General features: G+C 42.4%; 1 protein-coding gene across 1 annotated transcript in view; it reads left to right on the top strand.

The window, feature by feature from the left end:
- Positions 1-9322: 9322 nt before the first annotated feature.
- ACTR3B (actin related protein 3B) overlaps positions 9323-24308 on the top strand; it is a 72769-nt gene continuing 57783 nt past the window's right edge. The window contains exon 1 of the mRNA XM_081799796.1: positions 9323-9460. The gene's annotated coding sequence lies outside the window, so the exon portion shown is untranslated. The remainder of the gene's footprint in view (positions 9461-24308) is intronic.

The following is a 24308-nucleotide window of genomic DNA, read 5'->3' as shown; positions in this document are numbered from 1 at the left end:
GGTAGAGAACACATTAGCAACCTCCTCTTTGCCCAATGAGGAGAGTGTTGGGAAGGGTTTCAGCTGAGATCAGTCTGAACTACTGCTGTCAATAACCATTTTCTTCCGTGAGCAAGACCTACAGATGGGAACAGAAAAGACAAAACTCTTGTTACAGTCTTTGTTCTAAAGTCTTTTTTATCTGGGGTGCCTGGCTGGCTCAGTAGGTAGAGCATGCAACTCTTGGATCATGGGGTCTTGAGTTCAAGGCCCACATTGGGCTTAGAGCCTACAAATGAAAAGAGTCAAGTCTATTTTGTCTGATGTAAGTATGGCTACTCTGGCTTTCTTTTAGCATGCCAGTTGCCTGATTAATATTTCTCCATCCCCTCGCTTTCAATCTGCAGGTGTTTTTAGGTCTAAAATGAGTCTCTTCTAGGCAACATATAGATGGGTCTTGTTTTTTGATCCATTCTGTCACCCTATGTCTTTTGATTGGAGCATTTCATCCATTTACATTCAAAGTAATTATTATTATTATTTTTTAAAGATTTTTATTTATTTATTTGATGGAGAGAGACACAGTGAGAGAGGGGAACACAAGCAGGGGGAGGGGAGAGGGAGAAGCAGGCTCCCCCCTGAGCAGGGAGCCCGATGCTGGACTCGATCCCAGGACTCCAGGATCATGACCCAAGCCGAAGGCAGACGCTTAACCAACTGAGCCACCCAGGTGCCCACATTCAAAGTAATTGTTGATAGATATGTATTTATTGCCATTTTATTATTTGTTTTGTGGAAAAAAAGACAAAACTCAAGAGCTAGATGGGTAAATTTTGCAAGGGCAAAGTTACTGATGAGAGAAACGAGTCGTGGTAGGAGGAAGGGACCCGTGTGGGCTGACTTGGAGCTTGGGACAGGCAGACTGAGCGAGTGAGCCTGTAGACGGGGCTTCGGGCCAGTCTGCACGGTGGGGTCATGCAAGGCCCTCATGCCATCCCCCTCTTTAGTGTTTGCTTGAAAAATTGCCACCTAGTTTAGTCTTTCAGTGATTTTAAATACCTGACCAATGCTCCTCTGAATGAGACTGCTTCCAAGGTGAGCACGAGTAAGCCCATAGCCTTTTGCACATTGCAAGTGCAAAAGCAACACAGCTTTCCATGGGTGCTAAGCACTTTTAAATAGAGCTCACTTTCTTCTTCAAGGCAGAAATGAGGTATTCAGCTTGGAATGACTAGAAAATTTTCCAGTGGTAGTTTTTCTATAGCTGGATGGGTTAAAAACTAAGTACTGGGGCGCCTGGGTGTCTCAGTTGGTTAAGCATCTGACTCTTGATTTTGGTTCAGGTCATGATCTCAGGGTTATGAGATTGAACCCCACGTCATGGTCCAAGCTGGGCGTGCAGACTCCTTAAGATCCTCTCTCTCCTTCTCCCTCTGCACACCACCCCCCTGCTTGTGTGCGCACATGAGCACACGCTCTCTCTCTCAAAAAAGCTAAGTACTAATGAGGTCAACCTGTAACACTTGATTCCCATATAGCAACAATAATTATAACATTATGATGATAATAACTATTTAATACTTGCTAGGTATCAGGCACCATTGTAAGCGTTTTACCTAAATTATCTCTTTATTCTTTGTACCAGCCTTCATGAAGCAGGTAATATTATTTCCTTAATTTTACCAAGATGGAAATTGAGGCACAGAGAGGTTAAATAACTTGCCCGAGATCACAAATTTGTAAAGTCAGTGCTGAAATTCAAACTCAGGCCATTTGACTTCAAAGATATACCTTTTACCGATATAAACCATTTAACTCTGAATTAGACAAGTTTTAGCATCATGAGAATTAAGTGAGCCTGGTCATAGGGAGAGCCGGTGAGAGGACATGAATGATTTGTCCACGAATGGAAAAATGTCTCAAATCTTAAGTAATAGTGAGGATCAGTCTATTCAACCCTTTTTAATACCTTAGTTATCATCCAAATAGTCAGAATAGAGACCACAGATTGTGGGCACACAAATCTGAGAACATGAGAATTACTAATCAGAGGGAAAAGCAGCTGCTGGGAGCCAAGACAGTGAGGACAGTGAACACAGTGAACACTTTCCCTATTACAGTGCCTGGCATTTTTGTAAACTCACTGTGCAGCTCAGAAAAACCCTTCCTTACCAATAAGGAAACTAAAGCTCAGAGATAGTGAATAACTCATGCAGAAACACATTTAAGTTTCTGAGATGGCATTTGAACACATCCACAAAGACTTCAAAATCTGGGCTCTTTCCATATGCTAATAAAATTAATTTTATACATTTTTTTTAAAGATTTTATTTATTTATTTGCGAGAGAGAATGAGAGACAGAGAACACGAGAGGGAGGAGGGTCAGAGGGAGAAGCAGACTCCCCGCTGAGCAGGGAGCCCGATGCGGGACTCGATCCCCGGACTCCAGGATCATGACCTGAGTCGAAGGCAGTCGCTTAACCGACTGAGCCACCCAGGCGCCCCTAATTTTATACATTTTTTATTGTTATTATTAATACAACTAAAAATGTCTAGATTAAGAATACAGTATAATTTTTACGTTAACTGATAGCTATTTGTTATCAGCTACATTTATCAGGAACACAGTGACTCTTTTTCTGCAAACTGTTCTTGCTTAGAATTCATTTCGCACCTTGGTAAGTAAGGCGAGCACAAGAAATAGTGATCTAAGACATGGTCCAGTTGCAACACACTGTTGCAACCAGAATTTTGGCTGGATGAAAAGACTCAAACTTAGCCGGCCTGGGTTCTTGCTCCCTGCCCTTTCACGTGCCACTGTTCAGGTGTTCCACAGCATTCACTATGCCCTCTTTGAGTTTCCCTGAACAACTTCTCTGGCCCAAAAGGACCAAGTCAACATCTGGTGAAGATATTTTGAAGTGGCACAGTCTTGCTTCATTCATTCCAGTTACATAAAAGTTCCTGCTGTGTTGCTTCTAAAAAAACATTCTAGAATGGACATCAGTAAGGAAAGGAGAGGCCCCTGGGCAGCCAACTCCTCCAAAACCTGTTGCTTGTGAGATTGCACAGTGGCAAGAGACATTTGGACTTCGCTGTTGGCAGTACGCTCTGTCCAGAGTGCCTGGCATCCAATTACACTACTCAGCGGTTTCATTCCTATTGGTAAAAGAATTAGACTTTTATTGGATGCTACTCAGTCTCTAGAACATACAGTCATTGCCTAATGGAAGTTCATGGGCAATTGTTACTAGAAATAGAAAACATTCAAGGTTAAGAGCTCAAAATTTTCAAAGTGTCTTTGAAATGATCAAAGGTCCAGGTCAGTCTGAAGGGCAGGCTTTTGGGATCCCTCCCGGCTCCGCACACACATTATCTCTGTGCTTCCAGATGCTGGTGTTATGACACGTTAGCATTTCCCTGTTTTCTCAAGAGGGCCTAAAGAAGGTACCCTGAATGAAAATGAATTAATGAATTAATATATCCTAATTTGAAAAGTATGAACCCCAGTTTTCTTTTTTGATTAAAAGGTATTTATAATACCTGCCTCATGGAATGTGATGGAGAGTAAGTGTGACGATGTCCTGAAAATGCTTTGTAAACCAAGACATTATTGTAATTCAGTTCTCCATCAGAGTTGGATAGGACATCATTACAAATAAAATTATAATACTGTTTGGTAGAACAGAGGGTCTTATTAATATGCACATCTGTGGATTCTTTTCTAGATTCTGACTGGTAGACATAGAACTAGTGATTGATCTGATTAGAGACATAAAGAAGCACTCACCTTATTTTGTTCCTTTGTAAATAAAGGAAGTGGTTTTGAATTGCAATTGAAGGATGAGTGAACTTTGGATGGAATCTTGAAGGATGAAGAGGATGGGCAGGTGAAGAAGAACGTTCTAGACTGACTTGACAATACAGAGCGTTTGGTGTGTGGTCTGGTGTGCTGCCCTGATGTGTCAAGGGCATAACGTGAGATGAGATTAGAAAGGTAACTCAGGAGCGGGTTGTGGAGGACCTTGAATGCCACAATCAGGGTTTGGGTCGAATTCCACAGTAATTCATAGGGATTCATGAAAGGCTATGGGGAAAGAGGTTGCTGGCATGATGTACAAACCTTCTGTATTTTGCCACGACACCTCTCATAACAGTATAACTTGCCCAAAAGTTGTGTTGGACAGGCAAAGCATGGAGACAGGGTGGCTGGTGGGAAGTCACCGAATAGTTCAGTCAGAGTGATGGTGGGATAGAAAGCCGGGCTGCAGACGCAGGGGAAGTGGGTGGACTGAATGAGCTGGACTTGGCCGCTGAACAGGATGGGAGGAGGGAGGCCGAGGAGGACTTCCGGCCTAAGTGCCACGGGTGGAGGCAGAAACACAGCAGAGGTGGTCTGAATGTGTTCATGATCTCGGTGATTTCCTTACCCGTCCTATGGTTTGGGTCTATTATCAACTTTCTGACACACTCACCACACTCTGGCCAACCAGCTCTGGTTTGGACCATTTTCTCCAGCGGTTGCCAAGACCTCCGGGAAGTCCATTGAGTGTAGTGACAGGCCCTTCCTCTTAAAGGAGAATGCCAGCTACTTTCAAAGGAACGGGTACTGATTTTTTGGTACTCTTCTCTATTTGCAATCTCACGGCAACAGGGAACACACAGATCGTTCCTGCTTACAGCTTTACGATTTAAGATTCACAGAGCGGCGGGGTGGGCAGTTTTTGAAGGCAGCCTTTGGTTTTTATGTTCTTTTTCCTTCTTGGCCCAGCACAACTAGTTAAACACAGGAAATTAAGATCACATTGTCTGGGTGCTCACTGATTAAGCTGCATTAGATTGACAATCTCTAAGCCCTGATTATTTTGTTTTAAAGTTGTCTTCATGTGCATAAATATGCATCATTCCCAGCATCAAAAGGTGTTTGTTAAAAGTTCTTTTGAAAGTGGTCCTGGGCACCTGGGTGGCTCAGTCAGTTGAGCGATCGACTCTTGGTTTCGGCTCAGGTTGTGATCTCAGGGTCCTGAGATCGAGCCCCGCATTGGGCTCTGTGCTCAGTGTGGAGTCTGCTTGGGATTCTTTCTCCCTCTCCCTCTGCCCCTTCTGCTCGTGCTGTCTCTCTCTCAAATAAATAAACAAATCTTAAGAAAAAAAAAAAAGTGGTCCTGAGTTATTCAGGACTCAGGATAGCGGTTGGGAAACGCTCACATCATGTGCCATGGAAGAGATGCTGACCTTTTGGGAAGTGTTCTGGCTTCCACATTTCTGCTGGTTGGGAGAAGGTGGAGCGGGAGTCATTGTTGGGGAGAAGCGCAATAAAGAGATGCCTCTTTCTGCTTAAGAAAGCCAACTACAAATCAAATGAGTAGAATTTTGCAAAGTATATTGGAGGGAACAAACCTCTTTGGCAATATTATTACTAGAGATTGTACTTGAAGCGCTTCTTCCAGAACATGAGGTTTATTTCTCTGTGGGTGTTTTGTCCTAACACTGTCTCAAGCAAAGCCATTAGTCTCTGATGTATCATTTATAATCTAAGAAGAATGACACAGATGCATATTTATAATATATAGAAAAAAATGGCAAAAACATGAACATAGAAGTTATGCCTAAGGTTTGCTTTCCTTTGCTTTTGATGACAACAAAAAAGTAAATAAAAGCAAAAGTCATGTGTAACTGAGCGCTTTAAAAATTTCCTGATGGCTTTTATTTATTCAATAATCATTCCTTGAAAGTGGCGACAGGATGCTAGGTAGTGTGTAATGAACTGGAGACAGAAGTATATAAAAGACATGCCTCAACTATCAGGGAGCTCCTGTGCATGGGAGTGATGGAAGCGTCACCCTCACGATGCCATCCAATAAGGCAGGGGTGGAAGGGTGCACAAGTCTCTCTGGGAGCACAGAGGAGAGAGTGGTGAGGAGAAGGATAGCTTCACAGAGGTGGCACAGCTCGAGCTGGGTCAACAAGGATGACTTGTTTCAGCGACCTTCCAAAGCAGAGGCTAGAGGAGTGAAAAAGCATAGAATGAGTTAGAATATATGGTTTAGTTGGGAAAATTACAAGCAAAACAGCAACTGTTGATTGTCATTCCCCTTCTTGTTGCTCAAACCCGATTCCAACCAGGTATTGGCAACCACATGCTTCAGAGGACACAGGTCCCTTTCCAGCCCAAGGGAGGTGGTCTTTAATAGTGTAAGCCCATCACAGCCCATCAGTTCCCTGTACCAATGGTTGCTTTTAGCATAGGCTGATATTGAATTGTGTCCCTAAAAGACACGTAGAAGTCCTAGGCCCTGGTACCTGTGAATGTGATCTTATCTGGAAAAAGGCCTTGGCAGATGTCATCAAATTAAGATGAGGTCATTAGAGTGGGCCTGAATCCAATATGACTGATGTCCTTCTAAGAAGAGGAGAACGCCATGTGATGATGTGGGCACATGGGGAGAACCCTATGTGATGGAAGAGGCAGAGATTGGAGCGATGCATCTATAAGCCAAGGAACACCAAGTATTGCTGGCAACACCAGAAGCTAAGAGAAACACATGGAAAGATTCTCCCCAAGAGTCTTCAGAGAGGACACAACATTGCCAACACCTGATTTTGGCCTTCTTTTCTCTAGAACTGTGAGAGAATAAATGCCCTTTTTTTTTTTTTTAAGATTTTATTTATTTATTTATTTATTTATTTATTTATTTATTTATTTATTTGAGAGTGTGAGTCAGGGGAGGGGCAGAGGGAGAGGGAGAGGGAGAGAATCTCAAGCACAGAGCCTGATGCGGGGCTCTATCTCACCACCCTGAGATCATGACCTGAGCCAAAATCAAGAGTCAGACACTTAACTGACTGAGCCACCCAGGCACCCCAAGTGTTTATTGTTTTAAGCGCCCCAGTTTGTGGGCTTTGTTTCAGCAGCCCCAGGATACTAATTGAGCCAGGTTAATGAAACATGAGGGAAGCAGCTAGGGAATTCTGGGAAAGCATTTCCTCCCTCTTAGGAAGGAAGATGGGGGCATTTCCCCCGCTCCCCATCCATTCCAGTTATGGTGTGTGGAGTGGCTATGGCCACGTCTCAACGGCAAGGGATAAGTCTGAGGACAAAGGCCAATGTGCTGGTGGAATGGAATGTACAGGCCTACAATATGTCATTTGGTTGAATGGTTGAATTCAAGTGGTGGAATTATCCTGGAGTTTCTGGATTTCCTATCGTATGAAATAAAATGTGCTCATTCCTTGTGGCACCTTAAATTTTCTGTTATCTGCATATGGAAACATCTTAGCTGATAATGAAGGGTTAGTGGTGTCTAGAGGAAATAATTAGGGTCAGGAAATCTTTTATTTCCTACCAGCTGCTGATTGTGGCCACCATTCCCAATGAGTCCTATGCAGAAGGGACACTCCCCACAAAGGCACATATGCTTTATATATTTATTTTTATTTTTTAAAAAGATTTTATTTATTTATTTATTTGAGAGAGAGACAGAGCACAAGCAGGGGGGAGGGACAGAGGCTGAGGGAGAAGCAGGCTACCTGCTGAGCAGGCAGCCCGATGTGGAACTCGATCCCAGGACCCTGAGATCATGACCCGAGCTGAAGGCGGATGCTTAACCAACTGAGCCACCCTGGTGCCCCGCACATATGCTTTATTACTAGCTAGTCCCAGTTCCACTGAGGCTTCTTCTCTGGCAAAGCAAACTGGGCCATATATGAGCCTTGAGGTCCTGCTGGGTTTTGTATATATTTCTCATCCCAGAAATACTCTCCCACCCCACATTCTCCACCATGCAGCTACTCTCCACCCACCCTCTGGGTGTCAGCTTAGATACCATCGCTTTGAGAAGACTTCATTGACTCCCAGGTTTGGGTCAGATGCCCTGTTATTGGCTTTCTGGGCACCCTGGACTTCCCCCATCTTAGCATTTACCACACTGTGTTGTGGTTGCCCGTTTACTGTCTCTACCCCTCACTAGACTCTACAGTTTGGAGGCAAACACTGTTGAGTCCTCTGCTTCCTGTTTCATGCCCAATATAATACAAAGCCTACCTCACAGTAGGCACTTGATAAATATGTACTAAGTGAAGGAAAATAAGAGACAAGGCAGTGCCACAGTTTGCAACCCAGAGTTTACCTACAACACTCTGACTAGGGCCTTCAAAGAACAGGAGCTGGGCAGGCCCTTGGCAACACACAAAGCAGGCAAGTCACTGTTTGTCCCTGGCCTTGGGGTCCTATTCAGGGATTCCTCCACCCTCCTGACCTGTCATTTCCCTCTCATCTTCTACTCCTCTCTCCACTTCACTTGGGGTGGGGGAGGGGAAAGGAATGATCATGGGTTACCTAGAATGACCAATACATCTAGTACTTCTTCTAGGGAAAAAACACATTGCTTTAAATATTAGTGATACTACATGAAACTAAGTCTCCAGAAGCTCCTAAAAAATTAATGTCAAGAATATATGGTAGGGCAGGGAGCTGGAAGCAAGTGGGGCTTTCATGCCTTCATAACATAGTGGGTAGGTACTTGTCTGCTTTGCCTCCCTCTCCCCCACTAACTCCTTTTAGAAAAAAGTTTATTTAGTTATTTCTGCACCCCATATGGGGTTTGAACTCAGGGCCCAGAGATCAAGAGCCACATGCTCTACTGACCAAGCCAGCCAGGCACCCCTGGTTCCTGGTTTCACTAAGAACTTTGGGAGAATCATCTCATGTTTGATACTTGAAAACATCTTCCCGTGATGATCTTGCTGGGGTATTACCTCCATCTAAGGTCACTATCCATCAGTTCTGATGGTGATTGTTTCATCTTTAAGGTGAAGGTTATTCATTCACTCAACAAACACTTAGGTGCTTCCCATGTATGCACTAACTACTGTGCTGAGCACCAGGTCACCCATGGTGAGACAGACACCAGCCCCATCCTGGCGGAGCCTACAGTCCCGTGGGGCGGGGCTGGGGGAACCACAAATAAATCAGCATTAAAAATTTGCTCCAAGCGCTGTCAATGAAAGTAATAGGTCCTTGAGATAGAGTAAGGTGCAGGGAGGGGACCTACTTAGGATGATTAGGAACAACTTCTTGAGAAGGTGACTTTCCAGCCGAGATTTAAAGGATGAGAAGGAGCCAGGCCCCGGAAACGAGGTCACGTTCGTGGTAAGTCAGTTAAAAATAGCCCCCAACCTCTTCAGCAGCGGTATTGGACGTCCACGCGAGGAGGCCTCGCCGCCAGTAGTAAAGATGGCGGTCGGGCGGCGGGGCGGGGCGGGGCGTGCCCGCAACCTGATTGGCCGGCTGGGCAGCGTCACGTGGGCGGCCGCCGAGCATCCGGGCCCCCGGCGGCGGCGCTACGGAGGCTCCCGGGAGCGGGCGGCGCGGCGAGCGGACGGCGGCGGCGCCTCCCGGGCCGCCCGCGTGGGCCAAGCGGCACGCGTGCCGAGCATGGCGGGCTCCCTGCCTCCCTGCGTGGTGGACTGCGGCACCGGGTAAGAGCCGCCGGCGCCCGCCCCGCTCCCGCGCGGCCCGCCCCTGCCCCGACGCCGAGCACCTGCTCCGCGGCCCGCCCTGGCTCACCTGGCGGCCGCACAACGCCCCGCCGCGGGGCCCGGGCCCGGCGCTCGGCCGGCCACCTGTGCGCCCCGCCCCCTCCTCCCGGCCCCCGGGGCCACGCGCAGCGACCGCTCACCTTGAAGGGCGCGGATCGCGGTAGCGGTGCGCGCACCTCGCCTCGCCTCCCACTCCTCCCGCGCGCCGGGCCGCTGCAGACCCTGCTGACGTTACTTGCCTTCCACCTGCCCAGCCATGCCTCTCCCTGTGCCCCCAAGTGCCTGTCACTTCTTGCTCAGGATTCTTGACCACTTACTTGTGGAGGGTTTCACATCACTCTACCAACTTGACACCTTTTGTGCAGCCCGCTTTGCTCTCTTCCAGTATCGAACGGCTCACTCGGGCTGAGCTCTTGCTTCAGTTTGCGTTCACTTGCCTTTTCGCTTAAAAAAAATGTTAAAAAGGCTCCATTTTGAAAAACAAAGTCTAAATCTGGGCAAGCCTCTTTGTGGTATAGTTTTTTGTTTTTTTTTTTCCTCTTTACTTTTTGGTTGAGATTGTTTCTTTTGATGTTACAACATGCAGAAGAGATTTTAGGAAATTTCCTGTATTTTCAGTGGCCCAAGCTTAGCTGATTTTAGGAAGGTGAATCCATCTAGCTGGTAGTTTGGAGATTTAGGCATGCCTGCTTGCATTATAGATGAAGTGCTTAATGAAATAGCCTGGAAGTAAATTTAGTCTCTTAAAGATTTTTTGACATGGGACTTTACATATTTTTGTCAGAAAATCTTCCATGGCATGTTCACCTTAGCCTTGATTCTTTCTGTAGAAAAATGCACTTGGTTTGGTTTCCTTGACAACCTTGTGGGGGTGTCTTCTTTAATTTGTTACAGTCCATCTCCTACTGATCATGCTTTCCTTTTGCTGCTGAAGCCACTAGCATTGATTACAGGCTGGAAAAAATGGCCTCTTGGCTTGTGCTAATTCTTTTTGAAATAAGTATTGTATCAGAAGTTTTGTGGCTCTTTATTTTAGAAGTTGTTTTGCTACCTAGAACACAACCGAAAATCAAAATTCATGTGAACACCCCCCCCCCGCCCCCATTGTTGCCTCCTTATGCCCCCTTCTCCCACAATATGGGTATTCATCCCATGCCCACCTGAGGTCTGGTTGTGTCAAGAGTGAAGGCAGCAGGTAAATGTATTTTTTCCACATGTGCATGTGAAATTTTGACTTTTGTATTTTTGGTCTTGTAAACCTATTGAAATCTAAAGCTTTTCTTGGTAGTAGCATTAAGGTAATGGCCACAGAGTTTGTCATACCTTTAATATTAGTAAGCTGGGGGCCTTACTCATCATTCTTGCTATAAATGTCTAAACCGTGGTGCTGTTCTGACCTTTTGAGGTAAGTGGTAAATGTAACTTGGCTCACTTGGAGATACAACTTCAGTATATCATTGTTTTATGACCCCAAATCAATGCAGTTGTCTTTTGTCTGTTGTAGGCTTTGGCAGTCTGTTGTAGACAGTGGCAGGGAATCGTCCCGCTAGGTTTCACATGGACATATTCTGTCGTGGAAATGACTGTGATTTACCATGAATTCCCAGGGTCCAGTATATGGTCAGAAGGAGCAGCCTCGGAGGGCTTAAATTTACTTGAGCATATCAATAGTTCTTATATTTCCCAGAGAGTGGAAATTGTTTTTGACTTTTACATCAAAATAGGATTTAAAAAGGGTAAAATGCCCATAAAAATAACTGGGACGAAGGAAAAAGACCTAGGTAGTCACCCTAAACTGTAGACCAGTGGTCACTGTGGTTGGGCCCCACATTTGGCCTTAGTCTGCCTGTCTGACAAAATTAGTAGAGTCATTGTCAGTTATGCAATTCTTGTCATCAAGAAGGAAGAGAAATACCTGCTTCTTAGGTGAAAAAGCTTTTTTTCTAGTACTAAATTCTAAAAGAAAAATTCACGTGGAACTACACATAGTGAACAGTAGTCATTTAATAGTGTACCAAGTACTGTTTTCTTTATTGTAAATAAAATTCGTTCTTGTAGCTGTGCATCCTCCTCTAATAGTCCCTGAGACCAACTCAGCACAAGCGTGCTGGGGAGGGGGGGCAGGATAACGTGGACCAAGGTACCTCTTTGATCCAAAGATAAAGCTTTGTTTATTTAAAGGGATTACTGGGCTGCATAGTTTTCAGAGACTATTCCACAAATTCTAGTCTCACTTCTCTTACCTTTTTTGGTATTTTTTTAAAAAGATTTTTTTTTTTTTTAAGTAATCTCTACGCCCAGTACAGGGCTTGAACCCATAATTCCAAGATCAAGAGTTGCACCTCCACTGACTTAGCCAGCCAGATGCCCCTTTTCTTGCATTTTTAAACTTACTTTGAAAAAATTTCAGATTTACTAAAAAACTGCAAGAAGAGTACCAAAAAACACTATTATGTATATATTTTTGGGGGGGGAGGGAAGGAAAGAGGGGTAGAGAGAGAGGAGCAGGCGTGGAGGGAGGGGCAGAAAGAGAATCTTAAGTAGGCTCCACACCCAGCGTGGAACCCAACGTGGGGCTGGATCTCACAGCCTGAGATCATGAAGTGAGCTGAAATCAAGAGTCGGATGCTTCACTGACTGAGCCACCCAGGCGCCCCTGCCTCTACTATATATTCTTCATCCATTTTCACCAACTATTAACATTTGCTTTATCATTCTCTATATAATCTATACATATTATTATTTTTCTGCACTGTTTGAGAGGAAGTTGCAGATATTGTGCCCTTTTATACCAAAATACTTCAGTGCATACTAAGAAGAGGGACTTCCTCTTATATAATCAGAGACCAATGATTTAAAGTAAAAAAAGTCTGACATTTATGCAGTGGTGTTCTCTAATATGCTGTCTGGATTCCCATGAATGGTCCTGTCTGTGTTTTGTGGACTCTTACTCCCCTCCCTCGTCCAGCACTGCACCTGTCTTTTAAGTCTCATCCAACTGGACCAGTTCCTTAGCCTTGTTCTGGTTTTCAGGACGTTCACATTTTTGGGAGCCAGTTGCTACGTATACTGTCCCTCAGTGTCAGCTTGTCTGGTGTTTCCCCATGATAGATTCAGGGTATGCGTTTTTGTCAGGAATATTGCAGAAGCGACGCCCATCTTTCTTGGTGCACCCCACCAGAATCTCCCCACCCCCGGCATTACTGAGATATAATTGACATATAACATTGTGTAAGTTTAAGGTTGTACAACATTTTGATTTGATATATTTATATATTGCAAAATAATTACCACCATAGCTTTAGCTCACACCTCCCTCATATCACATAGTTGCCATTTCTTTTTTGTGGTGAGAACATTTAAGTTCTAGTCTCTTAGCAACTTTCAGGTTTATAATACAGTATTACAGTGTATATAGTATATCACAGTATATAATACAGTGAACAGTATTACAGTACAGTGCTGTACTGTACATGAGATCCCTCTAGTCGGAAGGCTTAAAATAGTGATATGCCTCCTCCTTAATGAAGTTCACTTGGGTTATTTGGATGGGGTGATGTCCACTAGATATCCCCACTGCATTGTTCATTTTTCCCTTTGTAATTAATGTCATTTATGGAGAGATATTTTGAGATTATGTAAATGCCTGTTCTTCGTTAAACTTTCACCCATTTGTCTTAGTCTCCATTGGTGATTTTTGCCCTAATTGATAATTGCAGTGATGATGGCCACATTGTGATTATTTATACTCTAGTGTCATGTCTACATTTATTAGTTAATGTTTTACTCTAAGCGCACACTTTCCCATAGTTCTCATCTATTTATTTATCATTTGTATGGGTTATTATTTTATTCAAAAGGTTGTTCTTACTATATTTAATGGGTTATTATCTGTTATTGCCATTATTTGTTTTGACGCTTAAATTGTTTGAGATTTGACCAATAAAAGCCCATTCAAACTGTTTCTGGTGTTCTTTAGACATGGCCCTGTCTTTTTTTTTTTTTTTTTGAGCATGTTGCTATTATCAATAGACTGCAGTGATAGTCATGTGTGTGCATACATCTTTTTGTACTTTTTGCTGGGTATATCTGGGATAGATTTCTAGAAGTTTCTGGGTCAAAGAGTAACTGCATATGTAATTTTGCTAGTGGGTGTGAAATGCCACTCAGCAGTGTGTATCCTCACCAGTAATGTATGAAACTGCCTGTGTCTTCTTACAGACTCACTAACAGAGTATATTGTCAAATTTTTTTTATTTTTACCAATCTAGAGGGTAAGAAATGATATTATTGTTTTAATTTGAATTTCTTCTTATGTGGGAAGATGGGCATCTTTTCATTTGGTTAAGAGACATTTACATTTCTGTATTCTGTCGTGTCATTTCTCTGGCCCATTTTTCTGTGTGTTTTTGGTTTTGTGTTTCTTTGATTTCGGAAGTATTAGGGTGTTTGGAGGTCCCACAGACCGCTCCTGGCTTCAGTGATTTGCTAGGAGCAATTCCAGGACTGTAGTGAAAAAGTACAAAGCAAAATCAGCCAAGGGAAAAGGCACATGAAGCAGGGCCAGGAGGAAACCAGGAGCAAGCTTCCGGAGTCCTCTCTCACTGGAACCACACGGACGTGCTTCGTCAGCCACCAGTTCTGACAGCACATCAAGGAAGCTCCTTAAAGACTCCATGCCCAGCATTGTCGAGGCTGGCCCCGGCACCCCTGCCTAGCACATACCAAAATGGCAGAGCCCCATGAGGGAAAGCAGATGTTCAGCTTAAACTATTGTTTGCGTGGTTTAGGCACAGTGAATACCATTGAGGGAATGGCGGGAATCCTCCTGAGCCCAGAGTTCCCAGATGCCAGCTGGGTGGCCAGGCTTGCAAGCAGGATTTCTAAAGAGCACAGTCTTGGGCCTGTTAACTCTTTTCTGCGTGTTGGGCTGTTAGCTCTTGATGATGTAAGTCACAAATACATTTTCCCTCTATATCATTTGTCTTTTGCCACGCAAAGGTTTTTTAAAGTAATCAAATTTATTTATCTTTTCCTTATTGTTTCTAGATTTTGAGTCATAGTTAAGAAAGTCCCCCCCTGCCATTCCCAGGTTATATGGTGTTTTTTTCTAATGGTTTCATTACCCCCCCACCCTCTATTTAAATCTTTAATCCATTTGGAATGTATCCTGGGATATGGTATGAGGAAAGGACCCAGTTGGAACTATTTCTGTCTTTTTTCCTTCTGGCTATCTCATTTATCTCAACATCATTTATGGAAAACAAAACAAAACAAAACAACCCTGTGCTTGGAGATTCTGCCTTTATCATGTACTAAATTTGTCTATGCAGTTGTGTTTATTTCTAGATTTTGTTTCGAGTTGCATTAATCTATCTATTCATATACCACCGCCACCACAGAGTTTTAATTACTGAGGCTTTAGAATGATTTCATACCTGGTGGGGCTGGCCTCTCCTACATGTCCCTTTTTTTAGGGCTTTCTGGTAAATTTTTGCTTGTTGTTCCTCCTAATGAACTTAAACTCAGCTTCTCTAGTTCCATAGGGAGAATGCCTGATGGTATTTTTATTTGGATTCTATTAAATTTATAAGTTAATTTAATGAGGACCATCATCTTTGTGATGGTGAGTCCTCCCATGGAAGAACATGGCATCTCTTTCCATTAGATCAAGTCTGTTTTGTGTCTTTGGGAATACTGTGCTTCCCTCAGGTGGATTTCTTGTTAAGTTTACACCTAAGTATGTGATTTCTGTTTCGCTATCATAAATGGTGTCTTCTTTTTCATTATGTTTTCTGTTTTTCTTCAATACATTAAGGCTCTTAGTTTTTTTCTGTCAATTTTGTAACCTACTTTACAAAATACTCTTAGGTTGTATGAATTTTTCCCTTGATCTTTAAGATTTTCCAGATATGGAATCTTTGGCAAATAGAGAGGGTTTTACCCCTTCCTTTTTATTGGTAGGAACTCTATTTGCTTTTTTTTGACACACTGCAGTGACCATTACCTCCAAAATAATGTTAAATAGGAATGGAGTCAGTGGGCATTATTCTTTTGTTCTTTACTTTAGTGTGGCAGCTTCTGGTGTTTCTAAAATAAGATGCTGACCTATGGAATGGGAGAAGATATTCACAAATGACATATTGGCTAAAGGGCTGGTATCCAAAATCTACAAAGAACTTATCAAACTCAACACCCAAAAACCCAAAAATCCACTAAAGAAATGGTAAGAAGACATGAACAGACATTTCTCCAAAGAAGACAAACAAATGGCTTATAGACATGAAAAAATGCTCCACATCACTTGGCATTAGGGAAATGCAAATCAAAACTACAATGAGATACCACCTCACACCAGTCAGAATGGCTAAAATTAACAAGTCAGGAAACGACAGATGTTGGCGGGGATGCGGAGAAAGGGGAACCCTCCTACACTGTTGGTGGGAATGCAAGCTGGTGCAGCCACTCTGGAAAACAGTATGGAGGTTCCTCAAAAAGGTAAAAATAGAGCTATCCTGTGACCCAGCAATTGCACTACTAGGTATTTAATACAAAGGATACAAACATAGTGATCCAAAGGGACTCCTGCACCCCAATGTTTATAGCAGCAATGTCTACAACAGCCAAAATATGGAAAGAGTTAAGATGTCTATTGACAGATGACTGGAAAAAGAAGATGTGATATATATCTACAATGGTATATTACTCAGCCATCAAAAAGAATGAAATCTTGCAATTTGTAACAATGTGGATGGAACTAGAGGATATTATGCTAAGTGAAATAAGTCAGGTAAAGACAACCACATGATTTTACTCATATGTGGAATTTAAGAAACAAAACAGGATCATACGGGAATGGAAGGAAAAAGTAAGATTAAATCAGAGAGGGAGACAAACTGTGAGAGACTCTTAACTCTAGGGAACAAACTGAGAGTTGCTGAAGGGGAGGTGGGAGGATGGGGTAACTGGGGGATGGACATTAAGGAGGGCATGTGATGTGATGAGCACTGGGTGTTATATGCAACTGATGAATCACTGAATTCTACCTCTGAAACTAATAATACACTACACGTTAACTAAATTGAATTTAAATAAAAAAAAGATGCTGGCTTTTGCGCCACTGCTGCTGCTCTGTGTGTGTGTGTGTGTGTGTGCGTGCGTGTGCATGTATCATGTTAGTAGTCCATTTCTATTTTTTGGAATGTTTATATGGGTGTTGGATGTTGTCACATACTTTATCATAAATGGAACATGTAGTTTCTTCCTAATCCAGTTAATATGATGGGTTGTATTAATGGATTTCCTCGTAGTGAACCACTTGCATTCTGGGATAATCCCCGTTTGATCATGATGCATTATTTTTTGCTGCGTAGGTAGATTGTTAATGTTTTATTCAGGTTTTTGCATCAGTATAAGTGTGAGTGATTTATAGTTTGGTTTTTTGGTGGAATCCCTGTCAGATTTTGAGATCAGTGTCACACTCTCTTCATAAAGAAATTAAGAAATTTCCCTTCTCTTTCCGTGCTCTGGAGTAGTCTGTTGTGGTGTTGGGATTACCTGAGTTTTAAGGTCTTGGTAGAATTACCCCAAGAAACTGTCTGGATGGACTTAGTGCTTGCTTGTAGGGAGACTTCTGCTACTCATCCTATTTCTTAAAAGCCTGTTGGATGTTCCATCTCAAGTGGAATCAATTTTTTTGTGTTGTATTTGTCTAAAAAATTTTCATTTCATCTAGATTTTTCAAATGTATGTATATAGTAGCCTCATGATTTAAAAAAATGTCTTCTGTATTTATGGTTATTTTCCCTTTTGTCACTCAAATTTATGTGTTTTGTTCTCATCCTTTTTCTTGGTTTACCTAGTGACTTGTCTTGTGCATCTTTTTTCAAAGAATGAGCTTTGGGGTTTACTTATTGGTTTTGTGATTTTTCTGTTTTTTGACTCATTTATGCTTTTATTTTTTTTCTGCTTTCCTTTGTTTTTGAATTGGATGTTATATTCATTTTTATTTTTTCCTTTAATTGAAGGTACTTAATACTACAGAATTTTGGCTGCTATATCTTAAGCTGTATGTATCCCTTAGATTTAGATATATTTTTTATTATAATTTTCAAGAAATTTCTGTATTTTTCTTTCGAGTTTCCCCCACAACTAGTATTTCTATACTAGCATGTTTTAAAATTTTCAGGTATAGAGGCCTGTTTATTTTTTTAATTTTGTTTTTAATTTCTAGTGTTGTTGCAGCATGTTCAGAGAGTGCTGTTTGCTTTATTTCTATTCTTTGGACTTGATGGTGTCTAAGACGTGGTCCGTTCTGCGCATGTTCTGCCTGTACGTGAAGATCTGTTCTCTGTTAGTGTGTTCAGAGTTCGACATGAGCTGCCTTACGCATGGTGTTATTTATGTCTTGCAGTTTTCCCCCCACTTACTCTGTGTTGGGCTGAGGGTGGTGTGTCAGGTCTTCTGTCACTATTTCCCCTTGCTTTGTGCAGGTACGGTACTGCTGCCTCATGGAGTGTCTCCCCCAGCTGGTGCTGTAGCGTGTGATGGTGCCCTGTTTCCGGGGGCCTTTCGGGCTCCTGAGAGTCTGCGATCTGCTTTGCCAGAAAGTAAAAGGATGGTCAAATACATACCAAACAAATGCAAAGCCACAGAACGCAGGGGTATTATTTAAACACAATGTGAAAAGTTTTGATAAAAATTTAGACTTCATCTCAGAGTAATATGCACGCTAATTAAGAGTCAGGTAGTGCTCAGAGGCTAATGTGCAGACATGGGGTGCTGTCCTGCCTGCTCTTCTGTCTTTGCCCAGAAACAGCTACTTTCAGCTTTTCATTCTGTGTCTTCTAGCATTTATGGATTTGCGTGTTTCTAAATAATGGGCATGTGGATCTGTCTTTTGATTATCAGTTTTTCACGTTATCTGTTAATTTACTGTTGTTAGATGATGGTGTCTTGCATCCTGCCTTTGCCTTGTTTCTTCTCCCCTGTTCTCCCAACAGAGGTATATTATTACATTTTCCGCTTAATTTGTGATCACTGTTTGTATTACAGTGCAAGTATACATCCTCGTTCATGAAAGTGTACCGTAAGTGTTTTTCTCTTAAATTTTGTTGTTATGGAACTTAATGATTGCCTCCTTTGTTTTGTTTTCCTTGTATCCACTGCTAATTATTTTCCATATTTTCAAATAGCCACCTTCTCAGTACAGTTTTCCATAAGGCTAATCACATTATACGCCCTACCAGAGTATGTTTGTTTTTGGAGACCCCCCCTTTGCAGACCTCTGTCCTCCTCTCTGGGGTGGTTGCTTGCCAGGCCTGCCACATAGCCCGGAACTTTCCTTATAACCTTCTAGGCCTTTCCTTTGCCTTTCTCCTGGATTGAGTGTGTTTCCCAAGTGCATTCCTTCCTGCTCTCTGCTTTCCTCCCTGCTGGTGGTCCTCCAGTAGCCAGCTTTGTGGAGCAGGGAAGGTAACCCGGCGGTGCAGGGGTTCGTGGTGGGTGCCTTTGCCGTGCCCGGGTCCTGAGTCTCACGTCTACCCATCTGACCCATGCACGTTTGTCATCCTGGCATCTCCTGCCATTGTTCTGAGGGTTCACGAACCTCTCGCCTGTGTGTCTCTTCCATGTCTTCTTTTTTGGTTTTCTCCTTTGTTTTGGTAGAGGGCATCCTCCAGTAGCTTTCTGGGAAAGGACATGTGGGAGGTAAATTTTTAAAATGTCTTGCTTTTCTGAAATGTTTTATCTCTAATCCCTCACTTGGTTGATTGTTAGAGTGTAGTATTCACTGTTGGAAATAATTTTCCTTCAGAATTTTTAAGACGCTGATTCTTTGTTTTCTTGCTTCTGGTTTTGCTGCTGAGAAGTCTGAACACTTTGTAAATGACTTTGACTCCCCCATTCTCCTTTCTGGGAGCTTTTAGGAGTTCTCTTTGTCACTGGTTTCTGAAATTTCACAACAACGTGCCTTGAAGTGGGTTTGTGTTCCTTTGTTGTGCTGGGCATTTTGTGCGCTCCTTCCGTCTGGAAACGAGCATCTTTGAATTCTGGGTAATTCTTTCAGATTATTTCTTCCTCCGCTGTGTGTGTGTGTTGTGTGTGTGTGTGTGTGTGTGTCCCGTGCTTGTGTGCACGCTTTCTGCAACTCCTTTGGTTTCTGTGTAGAATTCTTGGGCTGTCTCTCTGATTTTCTTGTCTCTCTCGTTTCCCGTCATCCGGTCCTGGTCCCTTGCTTCCAGGATGCACCTTGTCTCCTTAGCCCTTCTCTTCAGTGTTTCCATTCTGCTCTTACTTTCAATTTTCAAGAATTCCTTTTGTTTCCTAAATGTTCTTTTACTAATAGCCTCTCATTTTGTTTCTTGGTTGTGGTATCTTCTCATAGGGTTTTGAGGATGGTGGTTTTTTTGGTGGTCGTGTTGGTGGGGTCTCTCCCTACGTAGGTTTTTTTCTTCTAAGTTGGGTTTTGATTTGTGTGCTTTCATCTCTATTTTGTGGTAGAGGCTTTCCTCAGATGTTGGTAATTTCTGGCTGCCCGCTCATGATGGAGAGTCATTGGACTCTCAATGTGTAGATTTGCTTATTGATTTTGAGCTTCACCATGGCTGATACGGGCAGGTTGTTTGTTGTGGAGTCTCCTGGCATTAGGGTCTTTCAATCTTTCCTTTTGAACTGGTCATTTCCCCAGAGACTGTACCTGGGATCCTCTGCTTGGCGGGCGGGGCCTGGGTGCTGGTGTTCTGAGAGCTGAAAGCGGGAGAGAGGAGGGCGTGGGAGAAGATGTCTGAGCCATCAGCGTTTACACTGGATGCAGTCGGGAGGGCCCTTGTGGTCAGGATGGTGCTGGCCTCCCCCATGCCCAGTGACTTGGAGTCCAGAGACCCTTTGCTTTACCGTCTCCAGAGAATCAGCTTCTGGAGAATGCTGGGGTCAGGGAGGAGCCATGGCCCCCAGCGCAGGGTGGGGGAGGAGCATCTCACCCGGGCCCCGGGACTTGGGCCCTGCAGTCTCACTTCCACGGGCCCCTGTGCAGCTACCCATCTGGAACCTTTAAGGATGCAGGCATGTGTGCTGGGCTGGTTCTCAGCTTGGCTTCTCCTGTTTCCTTCTCTCGAAGCCAGTTACCACTGATGGTCCGCTACCCAGAACCAAACCTTTGCTATCTATCGCCTCCTCTTCTTTTCTTCCTATCGTTGTGGTTTAATATATCTTTCAAAAAATCATTTTGCTTTGATTTTAGTGGGGCTTTGGGATGGAGTGAAATAATTATATTATATATTTAGTCCACCATTTTAATCTGAAAGTTAGAGTTCACTTTATAATGACCAAAATCCAGAAAAAGACCATACCTCATGGTCTTATATTTACCAAACACAGATCAAAAAATGCTGCTTATAGAAGGACAAATGGACAGGTGTGTTCAGTAATGTAAAATTCACAGATCACATAGACAAAAAAAGGATATTGGATTTAGATAAAAAAGCTAGTAAATTTGAAGTTATATATTGAACTTTTTGTCCTATAAACAGACTACCCTTTTCTATTCAGTAACCCAAGGAATGTTTGAAGAACTTGATCGTGTATTAATTCACAGTGTACAGTGTAGAGAGGGTGTGTATTATTTAGAAACTGTACTTGAGATCTGGGGATAATTTTAGTTTTATCAGAACCATCTTCTAAGGCAGGTGTAGTCACTTTTTTAAACTGAAAACCTTAGGAAGGAGTAGAGCTATTTTGGCTGAAGTTCGGGGTTTAAGACTGGACCTCATAAGGGGTCTCAACCAAAAGAACCTCCCCACAGGATACAGTTTGAAAAACACTGTTCTAGGATGTGACATTTCCACTTTTAAACATAGATTAATTGAGCTTAAGTTGTCACCTTCTGCTCTAGACACATGGTTGTAGGAGGAATTTTAACTATATATAAATATGTTGAGTTGACAGTAGTCAGATTAATTCTCTTGACGGCAGAATTGAAAAGTCTGTGTGTTACTGCTGTGGAAAAATAGTGGCGTTTAACAGAAGAGTGAAAGAAGCTTTGCACCAGGGCTGTTTAAAATGTTTGGGGCAAATGAGGATATATTGTATTTACAGAAACAGACTTTGGAAGGATACATAAGAATAGGAGGTGGTGGAAGGCAGAAGTGGGGTGGACGGTATAGGCTTGGGAGTGAGACTTCTTAATGGATACCTTTCTATGGTGTTTTGAAGTCTGAACTAGGAGGACATACTTGTGTATGAGGCAGAGTGGTGACTATGGGTTTTACTCTATGCAGCTCCTCATTCTGTTGGCATGTGAAAAAGACTTTCAGGCCAGGGGATGCATGGAAGTAGCCCTGAGCTTGAGAATGTGGCATAGTTTATGTTTTCTTCGAGAAGGGTGCCTACCTTTACTACGCTGGCTATCCTTTTGGAAGAGAGTGTTCAAACAAACAAAAAATCAAGGGCTTTTAACATAAAAGTTGTTGGTCTTGATTCCTTATGTACATTGGGAAAATTTGATTGACATAGCTCTTCCCATTTGGATGAAAAGATATACATAGAACTGGAAGAGAAACAATATGAAATTTTAGTATAGCGAGGGACTTTCAAAGTAGAAACTACACAGGAAGTTATTCAGGAAGATAATTGGTACATTTGATCGTCTAAACTGTCAACAGTTATATTCCAGGAAATGTGTAACTGGGAAAAATTGGTGATGTGTAAGAGCAAGGATTCATATCCTCAGTACGTAAGGATTTGCACAAATTGATAAGGTACTAAAGCTCTAGTAGAAAATTATCTAAGGGTAGTATGTGGAAAAATATAGATGGCTCATACACCTCAAATAACATTTTTAAAAAAGATGTATTTATTTATTAGAGAGCGTGCGTGTGTGCAGGGCGAGGGGCAGAGGGTGAGAAACTCAAGCAGACTCTGCCTGGAGTGTGGGCTGTCGCTGGGCTCGATCTCACAACCCTGAAGTCGTGACTCTTGAAGTCAGGAGTCGGGTACTCAACCAACTGAGCCACCCAGGAGCCCCTCAAATAACATTTAATAGTAACAAAGAAAATTATCAAATAATGGATCCTTTTACTTTTTGAATTAGAAATTTTTTCTGGAAATGGTAATATTTAATATTTTCTGGAAATGATAATATTTAACATTAGGTAGGGATTATTATTATTTACCTTTTACAGATGAAGAAACTGAAGTATGGAGGGATTAATTTACTTGCCTAAAGTCATATACTGCTGTGTTTTGAACCCAGCATTGCCAGCCCCATTAAACTCCCTCACATCATAAATATGTACTGTTTCAAACAGTACATATTGCCTATCTGTGTATGGCAGTAACATAAATCTCCATTTTTGATGGCTGTATAGCATTTTATGGAATTATTATGATTTACTTAATATGTCCTGTGTTGATGCATTTGAGTGTTTCTAGTGTTTTGTTGTTTGCTATTACAATGCTGCAGTGAACATTTTTTGTTCCTATCTTTGCCTACATCTAAAAGTGCTACTGTGGGGTAAATTCCCAGAAATGTGCTATTTGGACAACAGGGGATATGCATTTAAAATTCTGATAGATAATGTGAAACTTCCCTGTATAATGACTCTTCAGGCTTTTACTGCCACCCATGTATAATTTACCATCACCTTCTTTAGTATTGGCCCAGATGTTGAATGGTCTTGAAACCGATTTGTAGGTGAATTTAATGCTATTTGACATTTCTTAAAAAAATATCACTCTTCCTATGTAAGAGTAAGGCCTGTCTCAATTTATTTGCCTGTTTGTGTACCGAGAGTTCTTCGCGCACATCTCTCTCCCCATCTCTGTATGTCCCTCTGTCTGTGTAGTTTAGTCTTGAAGGTAATATGATACTGTGTTATTGCCGTTGTGAATGGGATCTTTTCATTCGGTGTGTATTCTCACTTCTCATCAGGTAGGAAAGTTGTTGATTTTTGTCTATTTAGTAACTGGCCATCTTACTGAATTCCCTATTTCCTTTAATTTTCTACTTAATTCCCTTAGATAGTCCAGTCTGCAGTTTTCATTTATAAATAAATTTTTGTCTCCTCCTTTCCAGTGTTACTCCTTCTTTTTAGTTCTTTGTGATTTGTACTGTCTAGTGATTTCTTTTTTTTTTTTCAAAGATTTTATTTATTTATTTGACAGAGAGAGACACAGCGAGAGAGGGAACACAAGCAGGGGGAGTGGGAGAGGGAGAAGCAGGCTTCCCGCGGAGCAGGGAGCCTGATGTGGCGCTCGATCCCGGGACCCCGGGATCACGACTGAGCCACCCAGGCGCCCCCTGTCTAGTGATTTCTAAGCACGTTGACCATCAGAACCACGGGGTTGGGATAGAAGATGTTAAAAATACAGGTGCCCAGGCTCCTTCTCTGGAGATTCCCATCAGTGATTCTGGGGCGGGTACTGGGAATATGTATTTTAGAAGTTTCCCTGATGATCTGTTCAGAAGGTTTGGTACATTTTTTCTGGAAGCCTACCCAGGTGAACTTAAACTTGCCTACCAGAGAAGGTAGGTCATGCTTCAATAAAAAAAAAAAAATCAATTTGAAATCCGATTTCTAATAGGTAAACATTTTGAGGACTATTTTGAGGACCGGGGCCATGCTTTTCCCCCTCCCTTCTTAGTATCCTCATGGTATGCCTACTACATGTTTCTAGCTAGGAAACTGACAGGGATTAAAAAAAATGCTTCTTTGTTTTCATAAATGGTGTCTTGAACATGGTCCATATTTAATAGTTGTGTTTTACTTGTTGATTTTTTTTTTTTTTTTTT

The sequence above is a fragment of the Leptonychotes weddellii genome, chromosome 12, assembly GCF_054177405.1.
Source record: "Leptonychotes weddellii isolate Sample4059 chromosome 12, ASM5417740v2, whole genome shotgun sequence".
NCBI lineage: Eukaryota > Metazoa > Chordata > Mammalia > Carnivora > Phocidae > Leptonychotes > Leptonychotes weddellii.
This window is presented reverse-complemented; position numbering and strand designations above follow the sequence as displayed.